The sequence below is a fragment of the Notolepis coatsorum genome (assembly GCF_963971535.1).
Source record: "Notolepis coatsorum genome assembly, chromosome: 3".
Lineage (NCBI taxonomy): Eukaryota > Metazoa > Chordata > Actinopteri > Aulopiformes > Paralepididae > Notolepis > Notolepis coatsorum.
Window position 1 is genome coordinate 34,133,483 of NC_140167.1, and position 5,421 is coordinate 34,138,903.

Consider the following 5,421-nt stretch of genomic DNA (forward strand, 5'->3'; position numbering starts at 1 on the left):
TCTGGAAGTTTCACAGACTGCGAGACCAGTTCCAGAAACTGGATGTCGTTACATGTTTCATGAAGGGCTAATCGTAGCATACCTTTAAAAGCATTCACAGTAGGAAGTGCCTCTAGACAAAGTTTCACTTGCAGCGTATTCCATAAAAAGGGAGCATAGTGGGAGAATGCAGCTTTACCAAGCTCTGACTGCATCAAAGGAACATTTAAAAGCATCCCATTTGCTGCTCGTCTGGTATTAAAAAAGCAAGTATAAAAGGACAGAAGTCTGGAGATATCAATCAGATTTATTTATATAGCACATTTAACATGACACATGTCAACCCAAGTGCTGTACAGAGGGTAGATACATATATACAATATTAGGGAAGCCAATACATTAGACATATCTCTTTACCAAAGCATTTTACTGACTTTACACTATTATACTGCATTAGTTCAAGTTCAAGTTTCAAGTTTCTTTAATAGTTGTCATACAGAAGTACAGAATACTTTTATACAAAATGCTTCTTACTGTTACGCTCCAGAGACTGTGCAAGACAAGATAAGTATGAAATAAAATAACATAGTATAGCATGTAAATTAGAAGTAAAAGAATGAGGTCACAGTGTTCAGTATAGACATATGTACAATGTTCGATGCAGAATAGACGTAACTGAGTTACCATATAATATACAATACTATGCAGTGTACTAATATACAATACTATATAGTGCAAGGCAGAAATGGGATGAGGTGCAATTTAGGTACAATTTACAGTAGGTGTACGAGTTGTAGTGCAAATCCTTTATCAATAAATATAAAGTGTGTTTGTGTGATCTAAAGTGTGGAGAGTGGGTGCTGCAGTGTGTTGTTTGTTTAAGTGAGTGTGTGGGTGTGTGTGCTGTGTGCATTTGATGGTTGTTGCATAGTGTTTATTGTTCGTTTAGCAGCCTGATGGCCTCGGGACTATTTCTCTGTGATTGACATTGCACTATTTATCTATGTTTTATTCCCCATGTCTTTATTCTCCTTTATTTTATATATCCGAGGATTTTATAGTATGTCTGCACTTTATGTGCTCATTTCATCATTCATGTATTTTACATTCTACTAAAACTGAATCAAACCATAAACAAGGTGGCCTGTTGGGATGTTAGATCCTAATGTGAAAAACTGTGATTTTATATGTCTGCTCATTTTACTTATTTCTACTTTATCTTTACGCCCCACTATCTGCTGGGTGCATACTATAACTTTATCATGTTTTGTAACAGATTACAGAAGCATATTGGAACGTGAGGTTCTGATATGAATTGATTAATATATATATATTATTTTATCCCACTTTATGCTTTGCTCTTGCTGCTTGTTTTACACTGATTTTATGTTTTATTTCTTACTGATGTAAAGCACTTTGAACTGCAATCCCCTGTATGAAAGGTGCTATACAAATAAAGTTATTATTATTATTATTATTATTATTATTATTATTATTATTATTATTATTATTATTATTATTATTATTATTATTATTATTATTATTATTATTATTATTATTATTATTATTATTATTATTATTATTATTATTATTATTATTATTATTATTATTATTATTATTACTGAGCCACAGTTCTTTCAGATATAGTTTTTAAACCAGCTCAAAGCCGTTTTACCAAGACATATGCAGCCAAGCCTCTGCAGTAATGCATGATCCACAGAGTCAAACGCTTTAGACAGATCAACAAACAATGCTGCACAGTGTTTTTTCTTGTCTAGTGCTTCAATTATGTCATTTGAGACTAGCATAGTCGCTGAAGTACTATGGATCTGAAGCCTGACTGAGACTTGTTAAAAATATTATGCTAGAAACTTTTTCAGTTTGTTTACAAGAGATTCAAAGACTTTGGCCATTACAGACAATCTGGAAATAGGGCGATAATTATTTAGGTCAGAGGGGTCTCCGCCCTTTAACAAGGGGAGAACCATGGCCGACTTCCATGAGCTAGGTAATTCACCAGAAGAAAAAGACTGAGGTTCAAAATAGAGGTTATGGGTTCTGCAATCAAACCTGCAGCAGCTTTGAAGGAAAAAAAACTGCTTATCTTGTCTAAATGCTAATGTAAATGTAATTTGTATTCATTTATAAATGTATAACTGTTGATTGATATGCACTGTCCCTGATCAAATAAACGGAGTGAACTCAAACGAAACTATTGTTTTATTGCACAATCGTGCGGGCATTGTAATGTTTGGGGTTTTGCGAGAGAACCAGTGTTGCAGTCAAAGATTAAACAAGTGAGAGAGACAGATGGACAGAATGAATGAATGAAAACTTTATTTAACAGATTGCAGAATGGGTACAATACAACAATAGACACAATTGTTAAGGGGATGAAGAGCAGAGAAAGGGTCCCCCATTTGCAATTCATAGTGACATTTATGACATACACAAACATAAATGACATTTATGACATAGGGACATACATGACATACAGGTATATAGTACTGTTACATTTAGTGATGCACCGATGTGAAAATTGTGGCCGATACCGATATTAATATTGCTGTTCTGGCTGATACCGATATTTACCGATGTCGATATCTCTGTATAGAAAACACCTTTTTAACGCCAAAACGCATAATCTTTTTACTTTTGTAACTTATTTTCAGAAATGACTGATATTTTGAAACTATTTAAGGCCAAAACATGCGTAAAAAAATAATTAAAAAAAATAATAACGACGGTCCTGATTTATAGCTAAACAGAATGCATTCACAGAACACAGGCCGTGTTAGTAGAACTGTATGGATAAAGCAGACAGAGAGATCAGGATAAATATCATTCACGGTCTCTAGGCTATAACAACACCAGATTATATTCATGAACTTGGCAAAAGTCTGTTCTCTACACAATGAATACATCTTGAACATGCATGTCAAAGTAACACAAGGCAATTGCGCTGCCAATGCTGTCGTTTTAGATAGCTTTTCAGTCTTTTCAGAGTGCAAAACCCACTGCAATGGAACCTCTCTTAGAAAGCCACATAACTGCCTTTAGAAATATACAGCGTCAAAAAAGAAGAAGAAAAGAAAACGAGTGTACTGTACATTCCAGGTAAACTGTAATCCAATAAAGTGGCCAATTTCCTTTTCGGAAATTATTTTTCGCTCATTTCAGAGCTGGATAATCAGTATATTTTGTGTGCCTTATTTGACACTCCCAGTGCAGATCCTATCATAAACACAGTCATCTTAGCCAGAACACTGTTATGTAACAAAGTAAGAAGTGGTGAAAAATACCATTCTATTAATCTTACCGGCAGGACAATTACAGTAATTTCCCAAACTGTATTCAAAGACTTCTTTGCCATTGTTATGGTTTGACACCGACCCCAAACGCTACGACACGAAGAGTTGTTTCAGAGTTGCCAAAAACAAGGGCTTGTTTTATTTCACTAAATAGCAGCATAAACTTGGTAGAGAACAAACAAAGACTGGGATACAAGCATAGATGAATGTTGCTGCTCTGCAGCTTCTCTCGGGATGGTTCGTCTGGGGAAGCAGACGGTGACGTCAGAGCCGCTCTGCAGATTCCTCTCGGCAGCTCTCCGAGGTGGTAAACGGGACCGAGAGGGAGAGAGGGAGCGGGTTAGCTCAGAGTACAGTTGGGAACAGAGCAGGTGACAGGAGAAGTGACTTGTCCCAAAACAGAGTAATCCAAGTGACTGAATCTTCGGTGTAAATACACACTGAGTAATGTCCCAACACAAATCCATGTGATAGAATCTTCGGTGCAAATAAACACTGTGAGCGAAGTCCCAATAATAATCCAAGTGACAGTATCTTCGGTGTGAATACACACAGTGAGCGAAGTCCCAATAATAATCCAAGTGATAATATCTTCGGTGTGAATACACACTGTTACAAAGGGTCAGATTAAACCGAATATATATATTCATTGCCTGAGATCCCATGTATAATATTTGTATATCGTTTGATATCCCCTGTATATTCCTTGTACAATATATACGGAATATCCCTTTACCTGGTAGCAGGACAGACCATAATATTCGTTCTCCTATTGGAAGCGATCCCCCGGCGCCACTGCCTTACCCCCTCGAGCTGACTTCAAAGGTACGGACGAGATATGTCTGTACATGCCCAGCTTCTGCCCATGAATACGGCTACTGAAATACGAATGGTACTATTTGTTCACAGCGCATATATATATGGTGCAAGTAAAGTAGAACTTCCTCTTAGCCTCTTAGTCTCTTGGTCCCTTGTCTCGTTCGGTTCCAGTTATCCAAGCAACGTCTCACCCACTACGCAACGTGGGCAGAGCAGGGCTCGCATTGCCCCAAGATAGAGCCTCGTGTTATCCTAGTACGTTGGTTTAACGTATCGTTCTCTATTTATTAGTAAACCTTCATTACGAGTCAAAGACCACGTGGAGTGAGTAATTGTGCGTCTACATAGAGCACTTATTGCCCGTGCTAATAGTATAGTAACGTCAAGTTTAACCGTGCACTACCGCACCGGAGGATATCTACACCGGACCAGCAGCACCACGGAGGATTTACACCCCGCCAGCAGTGCCACTTTCGGGCAAGGATTATTATTCTTCATTCTTCACCAAGCTGCTGGAAGCAGAGAACCGTCTACACCCACTGCTGTGGGATCCACGTGCCCGTGGGGACATCACTCAAGCCCGTCTCTGTCGCACCAGAGACCCCACGGCTTTCACCTACAAGGCGCGCAACCTGGGACCAGGCTGCCTATCCCCGCTGACACAGGGGTGACATCGCCTCCGTGAACCATTGACTTGCATAGAGCTTTGCCCCCCTCTGCTGGCTTACAACCGGTAGTACACCCTTTCCCAGAATATCCCTAGATCTAACTACTTAATATTCACTATTGATTTGCCTGCACATTCTATTTGCCTTATAAGCGCATTCAAAGTAATGTAATCTAATATTCCTTTATGTAATAAATATTGTAAACAAGTATTTGTGTGGAAAACCGTGTTATTGTGGAAGTGTTCTAATCTAATATACTTGTGTACAGTATTGGCCAGTAGTACATAGACGGTAATAGTTTAATGATACTAGTACTTGATTAATACAGTCAGGGAATTGTACCCCTCAGTTACAATTGGTCCTTCGATAGCCGGAGAATAATTAGCGTAATATTAATATAATATTAATATTGACATGGCCGATGACGAACACTCCACAAACGGTTCTCCTAAGCTAGATCGCCCGCAGCGCAGACGGCAGCCACCTCCCTATCTAGAGGCATACTCTGTCAGTCCAATACCTAGCTTTAAAGGGAAGTTAAACGCGGAAAAAGTAGAAAGTAAAATTATGTCTGACCTTAACAACCAGGTTACCCCGACCACAGAGGCCCTAGTGGGTGCTAATGTAACTGACCAAGCTCACGG